At 41.4% G+C, this 26,495-nt stretch overlaps 1 protein-coding gene across 5 annotated transcripts in view; it reads left to right on the plus strand.

Moving 5' to 3' along the window:
- Positions 1-571: 571 nt before the first annotated feature.
- Positions 572-26,495, plus strand: part of ZNF536 (zinc finger protein 536) — a 337,831-nt gene continuing 311,907 nt past the window's right edge. For 3 of the 5 annotated variants that reach the window (XM_029075591.1, XM_029075589.1, XM_029075598.1), the window contains exon 1: positions 940-1,500. The gene's annotated coding sequence lies outside the window, so the exon portion shown is untranslated. Of the gene's footprint in view, positions 700-939; positions 1,501-4,780; positions 4,992-26,495 lie in introns of those variants that run through there. The other 2 variants (XM_029075590.2, XM_039913458.1) reach the window with 2 other exon arrangements.

Below are 26,495 nucleotides of genomic sequence, written 5' to 3' on the forward strand. Positions count from 1 at the left end.
CCCATAACAAAGAATCTATTGAGGCACCATGCTTTTGTCAACTATAGGACACAGAATCCATAATTGCATTATTCAGCTTTTTCTCCCTCTTCTCTTCCTCGCTTTGTGGAGACATAACCTACTGCACGGGACACATTTGCACCTTGTTTCCCCCGGTTGTGTATTATTTACTAAAACGTTTGCCCTGAGGATAAACCTCGCAAAGTTGCTTTAAAAAAGTTATTTGTTTGATAATTAAGTCCTGAAACCCATCGTTTAATGATTATTCCGGACCCATAAGGCAGAGAACCTCCATGACGTTTTTCTCTAAGTTTAATTACCGTATGCTAATTTCCTTGCCTACTACGTGATTAATTAAAATCATATTTTCATAATCATTTGGCACTAGTATTGTTTTAGAATTATCATGATCCCCTAAATAGTGTCTGTAAATAAAGTCAGCTCTAATGGAAAGAATGGAAATGCAAGGCTGAGGACCTTTTATGTGTTTGTATCTATGCGATTGGCAACATAACTGGCTTATTTACATTAAATACGCCACAAGGTTACAGTGCAGATCAACGTCATTTTATCGCTGATTACTTCTCTTAAACGCCGGAGCTGTGACTGATGCTTCATGTCCCGCTGTCCACCAAGATTCACCCTGGAGTTTTGTGGGTTTTTTTTAAAGAAAAAGACTTTAAATAGTTTCAGGAGCAGGTAAGAATTACGCTTTCCTCCCCATCCCCTCCCCATCCCCTCCCCAAACCCCCTCTCTCCCCCTCTCTCTCCCTCTCTCTCTCTTTTCTCTCTCTTCGTGGCAATCTCTCTCGGGCTGGATAAAAAAAAAAAAAAAATTCTTTAGTCAAAGGCAGGAATGCAAAGTAATGACAGGCGAGGGGGCTGATATATGTCTGAGTAACGAGTCTGACAATCAGAATGTGGCTCTTAGAGAATAGATAGATTTTAATAAGTGTGTTTACATGAGCTCAAGGTCAAGACCAAGCTGCGCTGTGTTAAATGGTTTCTTAGTTGCTAGACAGAGAGAAAAAATGGACGATCACAGACCATTCTTTGTAGATTATTATATCAAGGGTTCAGCATTTGGCTCATCAAAGCTAAATGCCGCAAGACCTATCTAGTTGCTGTGAATTATGCCAAGACGACAATGGAGAGCTTTTTTAATGGTACAATGCATTTCACCTACCAGATAGGGGGAGTCTAAGCTGAAAGATGCGAATGTCTTGTGATGTTGGGTGATCAGTATCAATGAACAGGGTGATTCTGAAAAGAGACAGATTAAAATAAAGCACTCTTTGCCTGGGATACGTTGGGAACAGTTAGAAAGGCTAACCGGAGTGGGCAACGGTAAGACTTCGGAGCTGTGCTTTTCCCCCTCAGCCCAAGAAAATGATCAAGTCAATCATGTGGACATGCTTCATTATTCATTGAACACAATCTTTTACAACGCTCCGTTTACGTGCTGGAGTTTCTCCCTACGCTTTGCTCTAAATGTTGAAGGTAAGGAAGACAAAGGTAAAAAAAAAAGGGGGGGTGTTGCAGAGGCGCCGGTCGGGAGGGGGAAAAGTGGGGAGACGCGGAGGGGCCGGGAAGGGAAGGGGGTGGGGGCTCCGGACAGTGGGACCCAGAGATGCCAAAGTGAGTTTGGGCTCTTTGGATTTCTTTTTTCTTTTTTTTCTCCCTCTTTCCTCATCGCAACGAGGCCTGCCGTTTTCTCCCCCCACCCGCCCTCCCACTCCCCCAGCGGATTTTTTTTTAAGAAAATACAGTATAATTAAATATCCATAGCTGTGACGTTTGCAAGAAATGCTGTCAAGGGAAAAAGGAGAAAATTCTGAAAGGAGCCGAGAAGCCATTGAACGGCGCTCTAGAACTTAGCCTGGAGAGAGGACTTGGGCCGTCTCACCCCCCAACCCCCGGGCTCTCCCCAAAACCGTTACTTTGCAGAAGAGCTGTCCCGGATTCTCAGTCTTGCAGCTCCAAGGGAGCGCTTCCCTGCGCACCCCAATTTCCAGGTCTCCCTCCTCCAACCCCCAAACACACAAACACCCCTCTCACCCCCCCCCACCCCCCCCACCCCCAGCTCCACTCCCAGCCAACCCGAGCCTAAGTTGCAGGAGAAAGTTTTGCAAGGGGCGGGGGTGGGGGGGATCAGTTGGAGGAAGGGGGGAAATTGGAAAAACTGTTGCCCAGTAAACTTTTGCAAAAGTGACTTTAAACAATCCCCCTCCCCACACACACTCTCTCTCTCTCACACACACACACACAGACTCCTCTCCCTCCCTCTCTTCCTCGCAGAATTCCGGCTCCGCCGGAGTGTAATTTGTAACCATTTTTTTTTTTTAATCAAAGTTAGCTGATGCATACCATGTGTCAAACTTGTGAGATTCAAGTGCCGGAGAGACCTGCCATTTTGTGCTCTAATCGACCTCTTATGAATAGGGAGCCGTGCATAATGCTTTGAGGGAGCGTTATGACATTCAAGTGTGTGCACTAAATGTCAGCTCAGGTTTAAAACCTTTGGAGCCAAGGTAGAGAACCCGCCTGGAAACGCAGCCCTGGAGCTTGGGAGCACCTGTCACCCTCAAACACGGGGCCATTAAATATGGACAGAGACATGTATATCTATCGCTATATGTTGTGTATGTCTATGCCTATATATGTCTATCAATGCACCAGGAAAAATTAATAAAATCAGAGTAACAGGTTACAGGGGAAACTTAAATGGAAAGATCTGGAGATGGGGGAGAGAGCAGATTCGGACCCAAAGATGTGTTGGATTTGGGGTGGGAGGAGGGGGCTGCAGGACCAGTGAAGGAGAGTGGCTGAGGGTGGGAGGAGAAGAGGTAGGGGGGGCTTGGGAGGGAATTAAGGGGTTGGGGGGGAGTGTAGGATGGAGGAGAGGACGTCTTGGGAAAGTGTGGAGAGCTTTTTTTTTTTCTTCCCACTTCGGCTCAGATGCGTGGCTGGGGCTGCTCTGATCTGGGCTGATATCCTGCTGAATTGCTTCGTGAATTATTTTGCAAAGATGAAGTATTGAGGAAAACAGTCGTAGGCGGGTCTCGGGATATATTTTAGGAAAAGAGAGAGAGAGAGAAAGAGAGAGAGAGAAGCTTTTCTTTGATGATGAGTAGGAAAGAATCCAGATCTCAATGCGCCCATCTGTTGCAGTTTTGCAAATAATTTAAAATATAGATATCTATGTATATAGATGTATATATATATATATATATATAATGTGAGGGGAGGTTGAAACACAGACGCCAGGGAACTAAAAAAAAAACAACAGAAAGAAGGTGGGGGGAGGGTGGAAAGGGATCGGGGTGGGGGGTGGGAGAGGGAGATGCTTTTTTTGGTCTCTAGCTCTTCCAGGGAAACTACAGCAGAGATTTCACTGGGGACAGGTGGAAAGTTAAGTTTTTTTGACTTCTGCATCCTGATCGTTGTGAGTCGGTGACTGCTATCTGTCTCTTGGAGAAATATTTAGACAATCCAGTGGGGTTTGGTAAATGTTTGTCTTTTGTTTTTTTTTTTAGGGGAGAAGGGTGGGGATTGAGGGGGTGAGAGGGGGGTGAGTTTTGTATTAAAATATGGGGGTGGGGGCTGAGAAGGGGAGGGGGGGTAAGCAGCCTATTTATCTGGCTGGATGTTATTGTTTAAAGGGTTTTGTTTGGCGGATATTGTTATGTCTATAATAGTGTCTAGGAGGAGACGTGATTTGTCAGCTTTCTTCATTTTCACTTTAGCAGAAAATGAGCTGGGTAAGAGGAGTCTTTGCAAGCCAGACCCACAGAGCCTGCCCTGTTTGTTATTCAAAATGCATGGACAAACAATAAGAATACAAGGCATAGATAACAGGCAATTGTATGGCAACTGGTCTTGGTAGTCGTCCCCCCCTCACCCCACTCCCCAAAAGGCGTATGTGTATATGTCTGCGAGTGTGATGTGTGTGGTGTGTCTGTGTGTCTGTGTGTGTTACTACTGTCTGTGCTATAGCATGTAGTGCCCTTTCGGTGCTGTGCAGTTTAAAATAAATCCAACAGGGGCCGTGTTGGTTGAGCTGATCTGGCCCAGTTGATAGAGATAGCGGGGGGTTAGCTAGCCTCCAGGGCTGGTGGGGGTAGGAAGGCTGGGGGGGCGGGGGGAGGGCGACTATTTTTAAGTGTCATAATTAAGTTTAGAAGCCTTGTTTGGCCTCATTCACTCCACAAAACAAGGATGACTGCCGTTTTTAGACTTGCTCCAAAGGGGATTGGCAAACTTGAGAAAGACCGGGAAAAGGGGTGTGTGTGTGTGTGTGTGTGTGTGGATTGTGTGTGTGTGTGTGTGGATCGTGTGTGTGTATGTATGTGTGTGAAACAAGCTCGGGAGGGGGTGATGATGGGGGAGAGAAGAAGGGGGTTTCTTTTTGAGTTTGCTAAGTAACTGTATTTTTACTTGTTATGATGGGAATTGATTATCCTGGTGACAAGTTTTTTTTCTCCCCCCCTTCTATCATTCAAATCTTTGTTCATTGTTCAGTCAGTGGAGTGGAAGGAGGGGGGGGAAAGAGAGGGGGGGAAGGAGACGAAAAGAGGGAGGGAGAGAGACAAGGGGGTGAGGGGGGAGAGGAGGAGGTTGTAAGGAGTGGGGTGAGAGAGAAAACGATACCCTTAACGGGTTTGATGCTGAAATAGTAAACCTGACCGGGGAGGGTCTCTGGAAAAGTGGACATTGCAGCTTTAATTAACTTCAAGATGCTCATGCGACCAGGACCTGGCGTAATGGTGACGCTCCCTCATAAATCTGCCCAGTACAGTGTGTTGCATTGAACTATTACAGTAGCTTCGTCATATTGAATATTCACCACCTATCCCGGAGCAGATTTGCATAATTGGATCTTTTTTTTTTCTTCTCCTCCTCCTCCTCCTTCCTCCATGAAACTTGTGTGCAAACCCAAGTGAAAATCGCGGCGATCTGCATGATTTAAAACGGTTCAAACATATTCCAAAGTAAGTGACCTGCATAAGTACATCAATAGGTTAAGTGCAAATACGATGAGAAGGGTTTCTGAAAGCTATACATTCCCTCTCTGGTCTCTGGGGGTGGCTTCTCAATAGCGGGATTTTTCTGTAGCCTCAGGGACTTTAGGTTTTCGGGCTGCTTTCATAACTTTTTTCCTCCGACTTCTTAGGCAAGGTGAAGCTTTTGTACGATGCGTGTACCTGTAGCGATACTTTGAAAAAAAAAATATTTTGACAAATCGTAATTCTGGATCTGTGAATTTGTGGGTCTGTACTTCGAGGTGCTGGGAAATCTAATGTGCTGCTTTTCATGTTAACTGATCACTCAGCGGTTCATCACTCAATACCTCCCTGCTACTCAAAGATTATGATGTGTGTGTATGTGTGTATTTTAAAAGGTGGGGGGGGGAGAAGGATGAGCTTTCCACTTTAAAAAATGCTCTAACTCTTAGTTGCTCATAGCAGATTGTCCATAGATTGGCCTCAAAACCGAAGCTCATTTAGGAATTGAAAAATCTGTTGCAAATACCATCCATCCTCTAGTTAAAGTCTATCTGTTACCATCAAACAATCCAGTCCTCGCTCGACTGGGTGGCTGGGTGTTGCAGTCTTTCAGGTTTAATTTTTTTTTTCTTCTGTGGAGAGGGGCGAACCTGGGGGAGAAGTCATGTTTTGTGAAAATGAAATCCTAATTAAAAAATAAAATCATGGTGCAATTTTAGAGGGAGGGCGTAGACGCCCCTGTAGAAAGGGGTACAATGACGCCAAAAACCCGGTTGAGTTAAAGTGCCTGGGGGTAACCCAAGTATTACACTATGTTTCTCTTCTCTGTGAATAGGCGCTTCTTGCTGAAGGCTGTTTTAGTTATGATGTCATTCTGATAGTGGAGAGCAAATGTCTCCTGATTCTACCATTAAACGCCTGGCTGATTTGCCTGATAATGATAGCATTGACGTCTTGCTCCTTGACAAATGCAAGCCCTATGAGTCCCTATGAATTAAGTTTTTCCGCCCCCCCCCCCCCACCATAGATGAGAGGACTAACTAGCTCTCAGACTCCCGAATACAGCAAGACTCTTACTTTGAGCCTTGCCATTTATACAGCCTGAACGTTAACGTCATTTTTGACCCCTTATGCTGTTGATTTTTTTCATTTCTTTAAAGTTTGATTCAACTTTAGAGGGTTTGGATTTGTATAAGAGCCACAGAGACACCATAAAACAAATCGTGTCTTAAATCCAATCCAGTTTCAATGAGTTTGGAGCCCCATACGTGGATTCGTATATTATGATGTCCAGAAATCCCAAATCTATCTGGTTGATCTTTACCTTGGAAACCTTACAGACATCTGTTCCTTTTCTTTACTCCCTTAAGTGTGACTTTATGTTAATATCACCGCGAGTAAACCGGATTTACTGTTGATTTCTTAATACTACACAATGATTTAAGCTTTCTTTTGATTTACTGTTCAAATGAAATTTGCATAAATGTGATGAAAATGAACTTAACATCTGGGCATATGAAAAAAGGTTAGTACTTCATATTTCATTTGCAGAGAGAGCCTCTAAAGTGTTTTCACCCTATGCAAGGTTTGGTGAAACAGCTTCTGATGATATAGATGGAAATATGAAAAAAGAAACCAACCCGTTAGAGAAGGTTTTCAATAAAATTCCACTCACTTGGACCACTGCACTGACAAAGGTATTGTTCTCTCCCTGGAGTGCTTAACTTCTGAACACACTTAAGATCTCTAGCACTCAGCAAGTTAACTCTGCTGTCCGGCACTGCCTTCACAGAAGACTTATATAATGAGGAGTCTGATTGTCATATTTGTGTCCATGCTAGAGGCCAATAACCCATTCATTATCGGAGAGGAAAGTGAGAAGAGAGGAAGTTACAGCATCAGTATCAGTTTAGCTTCCAGCAGTGAAAGCAATGCTGAGATCAGAAATTGTGATCTACAGAAGAGAAAGCTGACACATTATGTGGCTTACACACCGTGGGAACCCTAGGTGACCAAGGAAATTTACATTAGAACAGGCCTATAAAATCTACTCGCCCATTAAAAGACACTCAGATTTGTTCTATGGAACAAGCACAAGTTTATCCGGTATAAGAAAATCTGAGTTAAACATTTTTTTTCTGAAGGCGGTTGCCTTTTGCTCAAAAGTTGGCTTTGAATTGCACAGGTGTCTTTAAAGTGCCTTGAATAAACAACAACAACAAAAAAAGCGCTCAAGGGAATATAGATGAACTTTTTTTAAAAAAGAGTATCATAAATGGAGAAAGCAAATAGATTTATTTTTTCAGCTTGAATGAGGACAATTACAGCCTTTTAACATCTTTGGATGTCGTCTTTTTACAAGCCTTGTGACTAAGCTGAACTCTCAATTTACATTTCTCTCTCAACATTAAGGGGGTTTACATAACCGTATAACAGAATACTCCTCTTTGAGGACAATTTTTAAAAATCCTTGTCCTCATCGAGTTCCCTTCCAGCTGTACGACTCTATGTGACTCTGTCTTACATTTCCACTGCTAATCAGCCTGGAAGATGTTTGCTCTCATATGTGTGGTGGCATTTTCATTTCTTCCTTTCATTGATTTGAGATCTTGGATTTGAGGTAGAAGAAAATTAATGTTCCCATATGACCACTCTCACATGTTTTCTCTTGAAGATGGATTCTGGAGAAACCAAAAAAGAAAATACAAATTTGTATTAGAGAAAGTCTCTCCGGCATTAGATTGAAACAATACTAGAGGAAAAAAGGTACATTTCCTGGAAAGAAAAAAAAATTACTAAGGCTAAAGTTAGGTAGTCTTGTAAGGACTTATTCCAAGTTGATAATCACCTGAAAGACATTAAAATTATTATTATGATTGTTATTACTGTATTTCTTAGGCACTTAACTACGTATCAAGCATTGTTCTAAGTGTGGGCAAGATACAACTTAATCAGGTTGGACACAATCTCTGTCCCACGTGGGGTTCACAATCTAAGTAAGTCAAAATGAATGCCCAGGTTGAGAGATGAAGACTTAGACTAAATGGTTGTTGGATTTGGTGAGCAAACTTCAAAATCTGTGTCTGTGATGGAAATTCTGGAAATAATGTCAACTAGGAGGATGGGCTGAGGTTTGTATAGGCTGATGGACTGGTCCTCCAAGTCTAGTTTCCAGGACAACGTGGCATTTACCACTGACTCTCTCGTGGGTGGCATCAGGAGTCCCAGGTCAAAGACCGAATGAACACAAGTGCTGACAACAGACCGTCAATTCTAAATACTTTCAGTTTTAACTGGAGACTTGCTACTTTTGGTCCATCCATCCATCAGTGAATACTAATAATAATAGTAGGGACTGTTTCTCTTTAATGCTGTATTGTACTTCCCAAGAGTTTAGTACAGTGCTCTGCACACAGTAAATACAATTGAATGAATTCATAAATGGATAACTGTAGGATTCGTTAAGCACTTACTATGTGCCAAGCACTGTTTGAAGTGTTAAGGTAGATACCAGATATTAAGGCCCCACACGGGGTTCACAGTCTAAGTAGAAATCAATCATATTTATCGAGTGCTTACTCTGTGCAGAACTCGATGGTAAGTGCTTAGAAGAACACTCTCCAAAGCTGTTCAGCACCCCCTCCTACCTCACCTCCCTTCTCTCTTTCTACTGCCCACCCCGTAGGCTCCGCTCCTCTGCCGCTCACCTCCTCACTGCGCCTCATTCTCGCCTGTCCCGCCGTCGACCCCTGGCCCACGTCCTACCTCTGGCCCGGAATGCCCTCCCTCCTCAAAGCCGCCAAACCTAGCGCACTTCTCCCCTTCAAAGCCTTACTGAAAGCTCACCTCCTCCAGGGGGCCTTCCCAGACTAAGTCCCCCTTTTCCTCTGCTCCCTTTCTCCCCACTTCATCGTCCCGACTCACTCTCTTTGCTCTACCCCCCTCCCGGCCCCACAGCACTTGTGCACATATGTACATATTTATAATGGTAATTCTATTTATTTTTATTAATGATGTGTGTATATCTATAATTTTGTTTATTTATAGTGATGCCACCAATGCCTGTTTACTTGTTTTGATGTCTTTCTCGCCTCTTTTAGACTGTGAGCCCATTGTGGGCAGAGATTGTATATGTTGCTGAATTGTACTTCCCAAGTGCTTAGTACAGTGTTCTGCACATAGTAAGCGCTCAATAAATACGATTGAATGAACGAATGAATGAACACAGTAGAGTTAATAGACCCAATCTCTACCCTCATAGATTTTACAATCTAGTTGTGGGGTTTGCAATATAGCAGGGATCTGATCCTGCATTTTTTCACTAGGATATCACCAGCAGAGAAGCAGTGTGGCCTACCGGAAAGAATATGGTCTGGAAGCCTGTGGACTTGAGTTCTAATCCTGACTTTGCCGCTTGCCTGCTGTGGCACCTTGGGCAAATCATTTAACATCTCTGGGCCTCAGTTTCTTCATCTGTAAAATGGGGACTCAGTCAATACCTGTTTCCCCTCCCACTTAGACCATGAACTTCAGCTGAAAGAGACTTCATCCTATCTGTTTATACTGTACCTACCCCAGCACTTAGTACAGTGCTTAGCACATAGTAGATACTTAAAATATACTATTATTACAGTCATTATTCGTCTTATTATTATTTCTGGGGTACCTGTAAAGTACCAAAAATACTAAATTATGTATATTATCTGGATATATATTATTATATACATTATCTGGATAGGGTGGGACTGCAATGTTTTGGCCCAGAATTGTAGAAGGGTACATATCAATCAAACAGTAGTATAGTCAGTTCTTCTATAAAATGGGTATTCATTACACACTTTGGATTGAAGACTCTTGAGGAATTAGGAAATGTCCTTCACAATGTCTCTGGAACAAAAGCCCTGCGAGGTATGGAGAGAAGTAGTTTTGTGCATGTTTGTGACATTAATCAATGTATTATTGTAAGGAACTTTTCATAAATGCGAAGTTTTTCAGAAGCATCCCACCACTATCCCTCATCATGTTATAAGAGAACTGATTGCATTTATTGACCTTAATAATAATAATAATAATGATGATGATAATGGTGTTTGTTAAGCAGAGACTATGTGCCAAGCGCTTTTTTTAAGCACTGGGGTAGATGCGAGTTAATCAGGTTGTACACAGTCACTATCCCACATGGGGCTCACATTCTTATCCCCATTTTACAGATGAGGTAACTGAGGCACAGAGAATTTAAGTGACTTGCTCAAGGTCAAGCAGGAGACATGTGGCAGAGCAGGGCTTAAAACCCAGGTCCTTCTGATTCCCAGGCCCTTGCTCCGTCCACTAAGTAATACTGCTTCTAAACTAAGCTCTGCTGTTTCTACTGTGTGCGAGAGACAAGGAGAAGGGTGGTGTTTCCCAACTCTATTTTACTGTACTCTCACAAGCACTTAGCAACTGCTCAATAAATACCACTGACGGATTGTTTCAAGTGCTTGGGAGGGAAGCGGGAGACCAGATCCCTGTCTTCAAGAAACTTACAATCTAATCGGGGAGGTAGACAGAAATCAAATATCTACAAACAGGGAGCAGGAGGAAGGTTTGCATAAGGGAGGCTATTTATAAAGAATTCAGTTGAATAAGCCTCTGGAGGAGCCTTCTTAAAAAGGAACTGCATAATAGTGGTCCTTGGGAAGTTAAAGCAGAAGGCAGAGAAGTGGTGCAAAAGAGCACCTCTAAAAGTTGATCTGCTGGTATCCTACCCCTTTAAATGGTAGGCTGTAAGCTCCTCCTCTAGACTGTAAGTTCCTGTGGGCAGGGAGTGTGACTAGCAACTGTGTTATATTGTACTCACTCAAGCGCTTAGTACAGCGGTTTGCACAGTAGGTCCTCGATAAATACAATTGATGGATTGATCGATTGGTTAGCTGCTGACCGTGCTGCGTCCAGCAGATCCATTTCAAGGGATGCTCTTTGTGTTTAGAGGGCAGTGTTGTAAAGTGAAGTGACTTTATCCTCCGTCCCAGCCTCAGAAGAGGTTTTGGTTCTCAGCTATGGGTTCGGATGGGTCGCTTTAGCTTTCCTTGCTTGGTTCCGGCCTTGGTTTTGGTTTTAATCAGTTGTGTTATGTGATGAGTTTTTTCATCCACCACATTTTAGACTTTCTCTGTGATTCTTCCTGCCCCCTTTGGCTTACTCACCTGAGAAGGTCCTGACCGAACCTCCTCCGAGGTCTTCTGAACTCCTCAACACCTCTCGATCGGCTGGAGAGATGCTTAGTAGTCCACTGTCCAGAATTCCACGCTCCTGGGAAAGAGTAGTGTCTCTGCAGCTGACAGCCTCTGAGATTTGGGAATTCATAAGGTAGGACCCTGCTGGGAGATCTCTGAACTGACCTTAACTTTGTTTTTCTAAATGAGATCTTCGACTTCCTTCCCGTTAGTTCATTTTTGCACTCTGAAAAAGGCCTCCGACCATACCACGTTGTTATTTCTCTTTTGACATCGTACTCCAGTCTTCAAAGTGAGAACATTTAGGCTGTAGGTGAGCGGCGAGTGGTTCCGAACATAAAAGAGCATACGTACCCAGACTGTCTCTGAGGCCCACCTATCTGATCAGGGCTGTTGGGGAAAGAAAACAGATCAGAGCAGTAGATACAGTTTTCCCCCCCGCTCCCCCGACACCCCTTATTCTTAAGATTGTCATTAAGGAAGAAAGAGAGACTCTTTTATGAATAGGGATAAGTAGGGTGCACCGTAAGGCTGGGGGAAGTTGAAATGAAAGGGCCTAGCTGAGTTGTTAATAAAGTGCCTTGTTTAAGAGAAGAAAGGGGACAGAGATGTAGGTGGCAGGAAGGGATACGGAAGGGAAGGGGATTTGGTGAAAATACTTTTCTGCTATTATTAATCTGTGGCTCTGCAATGAGATTAAATACCATTTTGATATAGAAAAAATGATCACCATAGGCCTGTACTGACATTCTCCTGAAAGTTCTGCATCTGAATAGTATAACCTTGATTACCCATTTTCTATTTAACTGATGCCCTTCATTACCAAGGTAGAGCTCATCTCCTAAAAGCATCTATTATAAGCTCCTTCCCCTTTTCCCCTGTGCTGCTCCTTAGCCAAAAACCTCCCCTTGCCTAATGTTTTGGATAATCCTGTGCTTTATTAAGTTAGTTGCCCTTTTATTTCATTCACATCTGGACTTTTCAATCAAGCATTTGTGACCGTTCCCAATTTTTTTTAAGCTTCTTTGTTGTTTCGTTATTGAAGTCACCAAAAGGAAAGATGAAGCCGTAGCTCTATTCAGACTGTAAAGACCAAAATATAGATTCCTTAAAAATCAAGGTTAATCACAGAAATGCCTATTCAGCCTTAATTATAGTGATATTACCATTATACTAAGCCCACAGCTCTCACATGCACGTAATTCCCATTGATTTTGATGGGATTTAGGTTCATGGAAGAGCTGTGGGATAGGGCCCCTAAGGGGTTTGTTCTTGCATTAATTCAAGGGACATTTATGTCTATAATTCCCATTAGCCGTAGTGTAAGTTACATATATAAATTCCTCAGGTATCAGAGAAGAAAATATTCTAGAGTCTTGATCTACCTTCCTTTATGTCTTACCATTTACAGAGGGCAGCTTTTTAAATATTTTTTTAAAAAACTGATAATAACATGACCTTAAAATTGCCTTTTAAATTGTAAATTATAGTATGTCCACTGACAAAGCCATCATGAATTCAAGTTTGAAAACGAGATACTATATGCATACCTGTTCTTAAAGAGTTGAATATTGCAGGTACCGTGATGACTAGAGAGGGCAGTGAGCTGAACTTGTAATATCTGAATTTATACATATTTACATATACATATACACATGTATTATTGATATTATATCTGTATGTAATTTGATCTTTTCTACGTTTAATACTGTCTTTGAAAAATACAATAATACATTTGTCCTTAGCTAGCCAGGAAATAAAAAGAAGTCCTAATAATAATGGTATTTGTTAAGCGCTTCCTATGTGCCAAGCACTGTTCTAAGAGCTGGGGTAGATACAGACTAATCAGGTTGTCCCACGTGGGGCTCACACTTTTAATCCCCATTTTACAGATGAGGTAATGGAGACACAGAGAAGTTAAGAGACTTGCCCAAGGTCACACAACAAACCAGTGGCGGAGCCGGGATTAGAACCAATGTCCTTCGACTCCTGAGCCAGTGCTCCTTCCACTAAACCAAGTTGCTACTAGAAATATTTTTAAAGCTTTAAAAAAAAACTTAAAACCAAGCGATGTAAACTCTACAACATCATAAACAACAGGTTTTTCTCCATAAAAGCCTATTGGACATTTCAAAATCCCATTGAAAATGCAAGTCAAGCTATTTAATTGTATTGGCCATTCAGCTAGGACTCTCGACTTTGGGGTGTGTTGTATGTTTGCTACCAGATGACCATTAGAGACTAAAGCCTGGAAAGGAGTTGTGCTCACTATTGCAATATGGTCAAACCTGCTCATTAAACTCAGCTCATGATTTTTGAAACAACTAAAAAGTTGTATTTTTTAAAGAAGTGTTCAACTAAAATAAAGAGGTCAAGTGTTAAGTTATGACCTTTGTCCAATAGTAGAAGGAAAATTAAAAGGGTGAAAAAATAGCGGTGTGTGAAACTATAAAAGTAAACAATTTTTTTTTATGTTCAGACAGGGAAAGACTTAATCTTAAGAGTAGAGATTTTCTCCGAGTCCTCTTTCTGAATGAGTTCTATCAGAGATACCTACTTTAATTTGGTAGTCTAATCTAGACTTCTGGCATTGAATGGTTGGAACACCCAACGGTTTGGAATGTTAATCTTCTCTGGACTCATCGTTTTAGAACCTAAAGGCCAGTCAGTCGGCACTTGGTTCTTTTTTCAGATCATGGATCTGATAACTTGTGTGTGCTCTGTTTTTAGTTGATTTCCTCTCAATTTTTCTCCCCATTGGTGCAGTTTTACTAACCAGTTCATTTTGCGTATCATGGGGATTTGCATGCAATAGATCATGGGAAAGTTTCAGGACGACCAAACTATCCTTCACTTTTGGAAATGCCTTGCCAAGCTGTTCTTAAGCCTGCACTTGTTTAAAGTCGAAAGTCTTTTTCTGAAATACATGGTGATTTAAAGCTGTAATTCAGCATTATTTTCCAATAATGCCTACTTCCACTTGACTTGGATGGTTTTTCAAATAGTTGATAAATGCTGTCACTTTATTGAAGTTGTTCAAACTGGGTATACATTTTTTGTGATTTATAAAATTATGCAGACCTAAGTATTTAAATTCTGTAGCATGCACCTTTGAGGGGTTGGACTTCGCATAAACATTTAAGAAAGACAATGATCTCTTTACGGCAAATATCATATTTGTGATTTAGGGCCGTGAAAAACTGGGTGAGGAGGTGAATTTTGATAGATGAGAAATTGACTATTGAAATAATGAATTTTTCATTAATTGTTTCCTCTGGTTTATCAGAAAATAAACCTTGTTCATTGTTGAAAGCCTTCCTGGGACATGAATAGTTGACACAAGAATTCTAATCTCGTTATCATTGGGGGTCCCAGTTAGGAAACCTTTCAAGTGGCTGCACAATCCCTGTCTTTATTTTTTATAACATCATGGTACAGATAAAAATCAACTAATTTCTATGGGAGGAAGATCAAAATTCCCATCCTCAATAAAGTAATTTGTACTTTGATCTGGAGGGTGGTTATTGCCCAGCTGCCTAGTTACAGGAGTCAGAACTTAGAATGAAGAACTTGGTCCTTTTCACTTACTTCTGTTTCGGACTCGCCCCATGCGGAGTCCTTTATGTGGCTATAGGATAGCTTTTGTGTGGTAAGGAGGGATAATTTCTTTCTATAGAAACCAGAGGGCTTGTCAAGCAATGGTCAAACCCGATGCAAAATCCTAATATGATTTGTCTTTTAATGTGCATGCATTAATGCTACACAATCTTCAGTTCTTGTTTAGTCTAATCATTGCTGGACAGCTAAGTGAAGGAGGCTCTTAGTTAATTTTCAGTTATACAGTCAACACTTAACCCTTTGATTAACACTGTAAGAGTTCAGGCATTTTTTGATTTCCTGCATCATCATTTCTAAATTGGAAGATGCCAAAGTAGCATTCTCTGTCTCTTTTTCATTGCCGATCAAGCGTGTGTTATGAAAAACCCTTGAAAGCTAAGATATTAAATATTTTAAAATATTAGGGTTTTTTTTTTTGGTTTGTGAAGTTCTTTGGATCCAAAACACAAATTTAACCTTGAAGAACTTGTAATATTTACTTTATGTGTCGAGTCAAATGTTTTGGAAATAAAGATAGCCCAGTTCACAGAAAGGTGTTTGACAGCAATTTAAATAACTCCCTGAAAAAGCATTGTGACTCCTCTTTGAATTCCTCTTTACTGTTTATTGGGCACATTTGTAATTAAAATTTTCCTCTCGTTATTTACTCCTGAAATTTTCTTTTCAAATGAGCTACTAAGAGTCCTTGAGGAACTGCTGAACTGGTTTATTTTGAAAAACGTTTCAGCAAACAAGGGGAAAAGAAAAGCTGAAGGAAAAAAAACTAGTAACTTGTTGAATCTAGTTCTAGATAAAAATGGAGGATCTCTTCGGAGAGCAGGTAGAGTGACCTTCAGAACATGTTGAGATCACCCTGGGTTAAGTTCTGGAGATTTCAGCAGGGTCCTATTTATGCCTTCGTCTCAAGACAAGAACAGGAGAAGTAAAGTGACCTTCTAAGTTCAAGAGACCAAACTTTTTTTCACTATATCCAAAGATGTGAGGTAATTTGCATATTTTGCATATATTTGCATTTCAGTCTAAGAAACCCTAAATCTTAATTTATGAAATTAATTAATATACTTTACAGGCTTGCATTCCAACTCAGTCATCAGGGCTGGGAGGAAGGACGTTTCATCTTGTTTTTGCCTTTTTTTGGTGCTTTTTTGGGGGGGAAGCTTTGTGGTTTAGTGGAAAAAGCATTGACCTGGGAGTCAGAAGACCCGGATCCTTTTCCCACCTCTGCCTCTTGCCTTCTCTGTGACCTTGGACAAGTCACCTGACTTTTTTATGTCAGTTTCCTGATCAGTAAAAGTGGGGATGAAATATCTGTTCTCCCTCCCGTTCAGATTATGAGCTCCATGTGGGACAGGGACTGTGTCTGCTCTGATTATCTTGTATCTACTCCAGGGCTTAGTACAGTGTTTGGCACATAGCAAGCACATAATCAACACCATAATTATTATTATTATTTAGTTGTTCTCCACCTCTCACTGATTCTGGGATGGCTTGTCATTTTGAAGATACCCAAGGATAAGAGAAAATACTTGTAGATTCTAATCAAAAATAGGATTCCTGGTCATCCATCTGAAGTGACGTTTATGAAAGGAGTGACCTCCCTGTGTCTGGGGACACTTGTGTGGAGAAACGGTCAACATAGAAATCAAGTTTCCCATCCCAAGTCCAGGAGGATTGAGCTGTTCAATGGGAGGGTAACTACAACCCACCTATCCCTAGCTTCAGCCAAGAAAGATCTTTGAAAGTTTACTTTGGGCACTCTTCGAAGAAATACCCTTGATTTTTTGAAATGAAAACTTACTATTGTCGTTATTGAGTGTTTTTAGTTTTTTGCTTGGAGTAGGACTTCACTGAAAAAAATTTTGAATAATAATAATCCGCCTCCACCATAATCAATAATATTTATTGAGTATCTACTGTGTGCAGAATGCTGTAGTAAGCGAATGGATGAGTTCAAGAGAATTAGTAGACCGAATTCTGCCCTTTAAGGAGTTTGCAATCTAGCGGAGTATAGAGGTACTGAAGTAAATTACAGATAGGAAGAAATGATAGACTATACAGATATGTACCGATGCGCTACAGGGGTTGTTCATTCTTAAGTAATTAGGGAATGTGAATGTGGAGGCATGGGAATTGGGGAATATAGGTTGGGAGATTAGAGATTAAATGGGGAAGGAGTTGTCATTTCAGAAGGACTTTGAAAATGGGGAGAGACTTGGTCTGTCGAATTTGAAAGGGTAAGTACGTCCACAGAAGGAGAATGGCAAGAGGTTGGCAGCGGGTGAAGTGAGAATTGAGAGAATAGGTTTCAGAGGAATGAATGACAAGTGCGAACAGGGTTGTAATAGGAGAAGAGAGTGGTTAAGTAGGAGGGAAGGAGAGAGCTGACTGAATGACTTCAAACTGAATGTTAGGAGTTTCTGCTCGATACAGGGAAGCATGGACAGTCATAAAGCACATACTCCTATCTTAGGTTCGGGTCCGAGAGGTGGGGTCGGGGGTTTCCTCTCGTCCCAAGCCCCCCGAGTTCTGCATCCTAATGGGTAGCGTGGGAGGGAGTAGGGGGTAGGTCACCTCTTGGGATGGAAATAGCACAATTTCTGGGTTCAGGAGGAGCAGGGAGGCAGCAACGAGCTCGGTACATGAGCAGTTGAGGGGAACAGCAAGATGAGAGCCGAGGCGCTGAGCTGGATTGGACCAGCCTCTTCCACGAGGCCTTCCCTGAATAAATCCTCATTTCCTTTTCTTCAACTCCCTTCTGTGTTGCCCCGACTTGCTTCCTTTATTCATCCCCCTTCCCTTCCCCACAGCACTTCTGTACACATCTGTAATTTATTTATTTATATTAGTGTCTGCCTCCTCCTCTCAACTAGAAGCTTGTTGTGGGCAGGGACTGGGTCTGTTATATTGCTATATTGTACTCTCCCAAGAGTTTAGTACAGTGCTGTGCGCACGGTAAGCACTCAGTCAATACACCTGAGTGACTGACTGATCGAGTGTGGAGGCTGTCCAGGGCCATGTTGGTATCTTGGTAGGAACAGATGGTGCTTTAGTGGAGCCCCAGACCTTCGCTACCTGTCACTGGGTGTCTTGTGCTGAGTAGCACAGGATTTTTGCACTCACTTCTTTTCTTTCCGTGCCCCCTTCTCCCCCCACTGGCTCGTAGAGCCTTCGCCCTTGACTTTTAGATCAAAATGAAGTCAGCACAGTTATGTAATTTGGCAGCAGGAGCTGTAATAATAATAATAATAATAATAATAATGGTGGTGTTTGTCAAGTGCTTACTATGTGCCAGGCATTGTTCTAAGCACTGGGGTGGATCCAAACAATTCGGGTTGGATGCAGTGCCTGTCCCACACAGGACTCACAGTCTTAATTCCCATTTTACAGATGAGGTTATTGAGGCACAGAGAAGTCAAGTGACTTGCTCAAGGCCACACAGCAGACAGATGGCAGACCTGGGATTAGAACCCATGACCTCTGACTCCTAGGCCTGTGCCCTATCCACTGCACCATGCTGCAATGGAGCAAGCCTCACTAGACAACACCACCCTCCTTCCTGTCTCACAAGTGCACCACCTAGGCATTATCCTCAACTCATCGCTCTCCGTCAAACCCACATATTAAGTCTGTCATCAAATCCCGTCGGATCTGCCTTCACAACATCTCCACAATCTACCCCTTCCTCTACGTACAGATGCCACCGCTCTGGTCCAAGCATTGTCATATTATGTTTCAAATACTGCATCAGCCTCCCTGCTGACCTTCCTGCCTCCAGCCTCTCCCCTCTTTAGCCCAGATCATCTCTCTCAAAACTTATTCTGTCCACATTTCCCCACTCCTCTAAACCCTTCAGTGGTTGCCCATCCATCTCTGGAACCAAACGATACTCCTCACCAGTGGCTTTTAGATACTTAATTTGTTCTCACCCTCCTCCCTCCTCACCCACTCCACCCCAAACCACCTACTTGGCTCCTTTAACACTAACCTTCTTACTCAGCCCCTATCTTGTCTGTCTCACCATCAATCCTTTTCTCCCACCCTCCCTCCTGTATGAAACTCTTCCCCTTCTTATCAGACAAGGATCACCACTCTCCCATCTTCAAAGCCCTACTAAAATCATATCTCCTCCAGGAAGCCTTCCCTGACTAACCTCTCATCCCCCCACCCATTTTTCTCCTCCCTTCTGCATTATCTATGCACCTGAGTCCATCTTCTTTGATGTTCTTTAATGTTCACTCCACTCCCACCCCTACAGCATTTCTGAAAATATCCTATTACTCTTTTGCTTCCCTTAGCTGGAATTTCTTTTAATTTCCTTTTCCCCCACTAGATTATAAAATCCTCATGGACAGGGATTGGTTTTTACTGCCCACACGAGTGTACTTTTCCAAGGGATCAGTAAAGTGTGCTACATACACCCAGTAAGTGCTCAATAAATATCAATTCCTGATTGAATTCATATCAGCACACCTGCTCCAACACTGATTGTGTTACTGGAACTGTGTTATGGTACTTTCTGGCTTTCTTTGATCTCTGTTGACTCTGAGGGAGGAGTCTATGCCACTGATATTAATTAATTAATTTGATAACAACTATAGGATCTTGGTGAAATTGTTCCCAGCTTGTGTTAAGGTGCAGAACGTAGTTTACATTTCAATCTAATGATGCACTCCCCCAGGTGCTATACTGTAGTCTCCCAAGTACTTAGTACAGTGTTTTGCACACAGTAAGTGTTCAATAAATATTATTATTAATAATCATAATGACATTTATTGAAGGTTTAACTCTGTGCAGAGCACTGCATTGAGTGTTTCAGTGAGTCCAAGCACTTAGTATAGTGTTCTACACACTGTAAGTGCTCAATAAATACCACTGATTAATTGATTCATACAAATAGTAAAGTTGGTAGACATGATTTCAGCCCTCGAGGAGCATAAAGTACAGCTTTCTTTCGAGATAAAACGTTATTGCAAAGATAACTAGTTAAAGGCCATTGGGCTCAGATTTTTTTTGTTGCTCAATATTTCAATGTTTAAGTAAATTTCATTGAATAGCTCTAAGCATCCCAAAGAGTCATGCAAATAAATTGCAATTCACATAAGTGTAACTTTAGATACCAAATATTAAAATGTAAGCAAGTAAATAGAAAAATTCTGGAAACAAATATATGACTTTTATGGTACATTAAGGAAGTTGTTCAAGATTTGTTAGAAATCTATGATGAATTTAAATTTGGAAGAACTTTTGTTGTAAAAACTAACCTAGATAAATGGTAGACATCATTTTTAGTTTTCATTTATCTAACTATGTATCTATCTGTCTGCCTCTATTTACCTGTCATTTAATGGTGGATTTTGAAAGAAGCCAATTACAAAATGAATCTTTCATTTTTCAGTCAGTCAGTTGTGTTTATTGAGTGCTTATTGTGTGCAGAGCAACACATACACAACGTTCATAGATACTCCTGTGTCTTGGGAGAGTACAATGAAACAATAAACAGACACATTCCCTGTCCACAAAGAGCTTACAGTCTAGAGGGGGAGACAGACGTTAATATAAATAAATAAATTACAGATATGTATACAAGTGCTGTGGAGCTCGGAGTGGGGATGACTTGGTAAAGTGTCCAAATACAAACTGAAGTAGGATATGTATACTCAATGGTTTAGGTAAATATTGTTCTTCTTTTTATTTTTTAGAATACTTTTTACCCCATTACCTACTACTGTAGCTTTCAGTAGCTTTCTGTATTTGTTCCTATCATGAATCACCACATGATTGTTTCATATTCACACTGAAAATGACACTTTGGGTGTTATACACATAATAAATAGAAAATAATGTAATAATGTTAAGAAACAATGAAAAATTTGTTGTCTTCAATGGCAAGCAAAATGCAAACAATAGGTAGAATAAAATAAAATCAATATTTTGACACTGTACTATTATATCTGGCTCATTAATTTGGAGATAACTATTCTGTTCAATCCTAAATCATATTCAAGTTCTAAAATATTTCCAAGTAGTTGTTTTATAGTATGCTTTTCTTCCTGATTTACTTCTCAAGAAAAATGATTTTTCAATTCATAACTGTATAGCGATTACGTTATGTAGGGTTTATGTCTTGTGACTTGATTTCACTTGCTGTCTTCAGAAGATGTTCTTTCCCCCTGCAAAATGTGTTCAAGGGCTTAGACAAACTTACATCTTTAAGGAATCCCAAATGTTTTGACTTTTTAAATGACCTAAGCTTTTTTTTTTTAGATCAAGATTTTCTGATTCCTAAACACCGATTGTTGGTTGATTAAGGTCAATGATAGCACTTATTCAGTCCTTCTATTGACTTGGACCATGTGATGTAAGTGATTGATTTACTTTAAGAACAGAATTGGTAATTTTCTATTGCAGCACTTTCTTTCACAGATTCACATTTTTCATTACCAGGAGTTCATGAGTTATTTGTACAGTGTTCAAGAACAGTCTCTTTTTTTTTTTCCTTTGCAGGTGCCATGCCATTCAATTAATGTAGAATTGCATACTTCCTTGGTGCAAAACTGTTTGAAACATTGCTAAAGGGTTCTCTTTGCTTTTTGGAGATGACAGTAACCTGAGATTTGGAATATCAGATAATAGCATACAGTACATATTATTGATGCAGGCTTAATTGTCTTATTGACAATCCACTTGCACTTAGAAGACCATGCTAATATTAATCATCCTATGAGCTTGCATGTATTTTCATGACTAAAACCATAATTACCAAGACTTGAAAAATCAAATGTCAACCCTCAATATCCTTCTATTTTCAGTGCTTAAAAAGAAGCTATGCTGCCCTATGTCACCATTAGCAGTCACTTCAAATCCAGCTACTCTTCTCTTTACTCTCTGGTGTTCATTGACTTCTTGTTTAATTAAACTCTGTTTCTGGTTGCATCAGACTGAACTGGTATTAGGTGATGCAGCTTCCTGTCTCTGCAAACCAAGTGCAGTTGCTTGCTCTGGAGTTGGTTCCTGAAATTTGAAGGTTTTCTGTCCGGCTCCATTTGCTGACCTATTTATTGACTTGTTGGTCTGACATATAGGGAAGTATCTTAACACTAATCAAAAGGAAGGTGCGTTTTCATGTTTGAAGTTCTTTTACTTTTGAGATGATGCCTCAAAAATTTCCATCTCCTAAAGGAATCTGTGGCCGGTTCTGTCTTTAACTCCCTACCCTTTCTTCTTTCCTTTCCAAGTTCATGGTCCAAACTCAGGATTCAGAGTGACTCCTCCACTTTGGAACCCTCCCTATCACCAATATTCAGAGCCTGGCGTGATCGAGAAAGAAATCTCAATGCAATTTCTAGGTGTTTTCCTGTTAGTTTCTCCACATCACATATCCTCTTGTATGATAAGATAAAGGTTCATCTACCATCTGTAGAAAGATCAAATTAGTCTTTATAGTATCAGGTGAGGATGATTTAATGGTTAAATAAAGCATTTCACATTCAAGTCTACTTAGAGGATTGAACAGCCTATGATCATAGAAGAGCACTTTTCCAGCTATTTCAATAATGTCTACTTGGTTAATTCCCCTTCGTTTTTCTAATTTTAAAGAAAGGTACAGCAGAACCTAGTCATAGCAACATCTTTCAGAACAACAGCTCTATTAGAATAGGATGCCCAGTCTGGTCCTGGAGAATTAGCACCAGAAAGTAAGCTGGGGGCCATTACTCTGCACAGCCATTTCTAGGTTACTACCATTAATTTCTCAGCCCCTGAATGTCATCATAATTAAGTCTTCATATAGTAGATTCAGTTCTTCCCTAATACATTGTTTTTTGCTAAATGTTGAGTCTTGTAGGAATTAGGGAATTTTCTCCCAACAAGATATGTTTATCTGCTTGAACCCGAGATGCTGCCCGAGATTTTTTTTGTGGTATTTGTTAAGTGCTTACTATGTGCCAGGCACTGTGCTAAGCACTAATCAGATTGGACACAGTCCATTCCCCACATGGGACTCATAGGATGAATCTCCATTTTACAGATGAGGAAACCGAGACCCAGAGAATAATAATACTAAAAATCGTATTTGTTAAGCGCTTACTATGTGCCAAGCACCGTTCTAAGCACTGGGCAAATAAGGTCGGACACCAGTCCCTGTACCTCAAGGGGCTCACAGTCTCAATCCCCATTTTACAGATGAGGTAACTGAGGCTCAGAGAAGTGAAGTGACTTGCCCAAGGTCACACAGCAGACAGTGCTGGAGCTGGGATTAGAACCAGGTCCTTCTGTCTCCCAGGCCCGTGCTCTGTCCACTAGGCCACACAGCTTCTCACTAGGCCACAGTTAATCAATTTGCCCAAGGTCACACAGTAAACAACTGGCAGAGCCAGAATTAGAACCCAGGTCTTCTAGGCTATACGGCTTCTTCTGAGATGCATGTAGTATACATTTATTCGTTCATCGTGTAGTATGATGTGGATTTTCCTCTGTGTGGGATTCATCAGAAATGAACCCTCCGTGTTCTAGGATAAACTTTTTTTCTGAACCCTCCAGGTTCAGAATGATTTAGCTAATAAGTTAGTGGCATGAACTAGTGGAAAGAGCATGGGCCTGGGAATCAGAGGACCGGGGTTCTAATCCCAACTCTGCCAACTGCTTGCTGTGTGACCTTGAGCAAGTCGCTTAACTTCTCTGGGCCTCAGTTTTCCTGTTCTCTCTCCTGATTAGACTTTGAGCCCCATGCAGAACAGTGACAGTGTCCAACCTAATTGACTTGCATCTACTTCATTTAGAAGGTCTTTGACATAGTAAGTGCTTAACATAACACCACTTAGAAAACCAAAAAAAGTACCAGACCCCACAGGCCTTGAGAAGAGAAGGAAGAAATGTAATTTTTATGAAGACCAAAGAGAGCTAAGTAGTTACCCAGGGCAGTCCCAACTAAGACATTTACTGAAGGTTTTTATTTCTTATTAACAAATAATGATTATGGTATTTGTTTAGCGCTTACTATGTGCAGAGCACTGTTCTAAGTGCTGGGGTAGATACAGGATAATCAGATTGTCCCATGTGGGGCTCACATTTTTTTAACCCCCATTTTTGCAGATGAGGTAACTGAGGCACAGAGAAGTTAAGTGACTTGCCCATGGTCACACAGCAGACAAGAGGCGGTGCCAGGATTAGAACCCACGACCTCTGACTCCCAAGCCCAGGTTCTTTCCACTAAGCCACGCTGCTTCTCTAAGAGAAAGACAAAGAGAAGCTGCATGGCTTAGTGGACGGAGCATGGGTCTGGGAGTCAGAAGGACCTGAGTTCTAGTCCCGGCTCCACCATTTGCCTGCTGTGAGACGTTGATCAAGCCACTTAACTTCTCTGAGCCTCATTTGCTTCATCTGTGTAATATGGATTAATACTTTGAGACCCAAGAGGGACATGGACTGTGTCCAACCTGATAAGCATGTACCTACTCCATTGCTAAGAAGCAGCGTGGCTCAGTGGAAAGAGCCTGGGCTTGGGAGTCAGAGGTCATGGGTTCGACTCCCGGGCTCTGCCACTTGTCAGCTGTGTGACTGTGGGCAAGTCACTTAACTTCTCTGTGCTTCAGTTACCTCATCTGTAAAATGGGGATTAACTGTGAGCCTCATGTAGGACAACCTGATTACCCTGAATCTACCCCAGTGCTGAGAACAGTGCTCTGCACATAGTAAGCACTTAACAAATACCAACATAATAATAATAAGTACAGTGCCTGGCACATAGTAAGCACTTAGCAGATACCATAAAAACACAACAAAGATTTCATCAGGAATTCTTGATTGGATGGAGAGAGAGAGAAGAAGGGTAAGAAGAGAGCAAAAAATTTAGATTAGGTTGCAGCTAGACCCATGACTGCTCACTGTAAGCTCGATGTGGGCAGGGAATATGTTTGCTTGTTGTTATAGTGTACTCTCCTCAGAGCTTAGTAAGCGCTCAATAAATACAACTCACTGTCTCAACGTTCAACTTGGCCACAGAATCCTTGGCACAGGATATCCTGGATTCTGTGAGGAAGCTTATTCCTCAGTAACCCAAATTCAGCAAGCGCCCCCAAGTCCTAACATCTCCAAACATTGAACATCCTCTAGACATTGAGACATTGTCTCTAGACATTAAACTGTGAGGTTACGAGCAAACTCTGATCAAGGATTTGAACTGATGTTCCCACGTCTTAGGAGACTCTGCTCCTTTTTTGGAATGTACAAGTTCAAACAGATAGTAGTTGTAGGATTTTAGTAAAATGAGGTCTCTGGGTCTTGCTAATAATAATAATTGTCATATCTGTGTATCACAATACTTGCTAAGCCATGGGATACATACAAAATAATCAGGTGAGACACAGTCCTTGTCCTATATTCTAAGGAGGAGGGAGATCAAGGATTGAATTCCAATTTTACAGATGTGGAAATTGAAGCACAGAGAAGTTGAGTGACTTGCCCAAGGTCACAGAGCAAGCAAGGGGCAGAGCTGGGATTTAATACTAATACTACGTGGCTCAGTGGAAAGAGCCCGGGCTTTGGAGTCAGAGATCGTGAGTTCAAATCCCAGCTCTGCCACTTGTCAGCTGTGTGACTGTGGGTAAGTCACTTAACTTCTCCGTGCCTCAGTTACCTCATCTGTAAAATGGAGATTAAGACTGTGAGCCCCGCGTGGGACAACCTGATTCCCCTGTGTCTATCCCAGCGCTTAGAACAGTGCTCTGCACATAGTAAGCGCTTAACAAATACCAACATTATTACTAATACTAATAATAATGATAGTAATGGTATTTGTTAAGCACTTACTATGTGCCAAGCACTGTTCTAAGCACTGGCTAATCAGGTTGAACGCACAGTCCCTGTCCCACATGAAACTCACAGTCTTGATACCCATTTTACAGATGAGAGAACTGAGGGACGGAGAAGTGAAGTGACTTGTCCAAGGTCACGAGGCAGACAAGTGGCGGAGCAGGAATTTGAACCAAGGCCCTCTGAATTCCGGGCTTGTACTCTTATTACTAGCACTGCTTCCCTGGAAGAAGTACTCTCAAGTCATTCAGGAGATTAGAGGTTTCCACCCATCAGTGTATTTTTATGGAGTAGCCCTGTCAGATTCTTTGATACTGCGAGTTCCTGCTAGCGTACTGATTAATATAGTTAAAAGTTGCCACTTTTGTTAAATTTTCAGCTTTGAATTTTCAGCTTGCCACTTTCTTGATTGATGAATAAGGTGGAGTAACCCCACTGTCTTCAATAAGATGCTCAAATCACAGAAAATAATTATAGGAAGAGAGAAAAATAGCTTTACAGAATCATAACATCATATTGGGTACCTCCTCCTATTCCACAACATAGTCCTATCTTGTGTTTCTGTCACTTAGAGATGCTACTTGCATCATTATTCAAAGCTCCTTTTTCCCTACCCCACAAATAGCCAGCTATGCCTTAAGGAAGCATGAAATAGGATATGGAAATCTGTGTCAAAAGAATGGGAAGTACTGCATCACCCTTGGTTCCCAAATGCCTATCAGGTAAAATTATTGCCTATTTTGGCTCTTTCAAATCCACATTATCAGTGCGTGTTAGCAGAGGAAGAAATGAAGGCGGGGACCTCATGGGGAAGGTTAAGCACACATTTGCATTCCTAACTTGGTGA

This window comes from Ornithorhynchus anatinus, chromosome 11 (genome assembly GCF_004115215.2).
Source record: "Ornithorhynchus anatinus isolate Pmale09 chromosome 11, mOrnAna1.pri.v4, whole genome shotgun sequence".
In the NCBI taxonomy this organism is placed as follows: Eukaryota; Metazoa; Chordata; class Mammalia; order Monotremata; family Ornithorhynchidae; genus Ornithorhynchus; species Ornithorhynchus anatinus.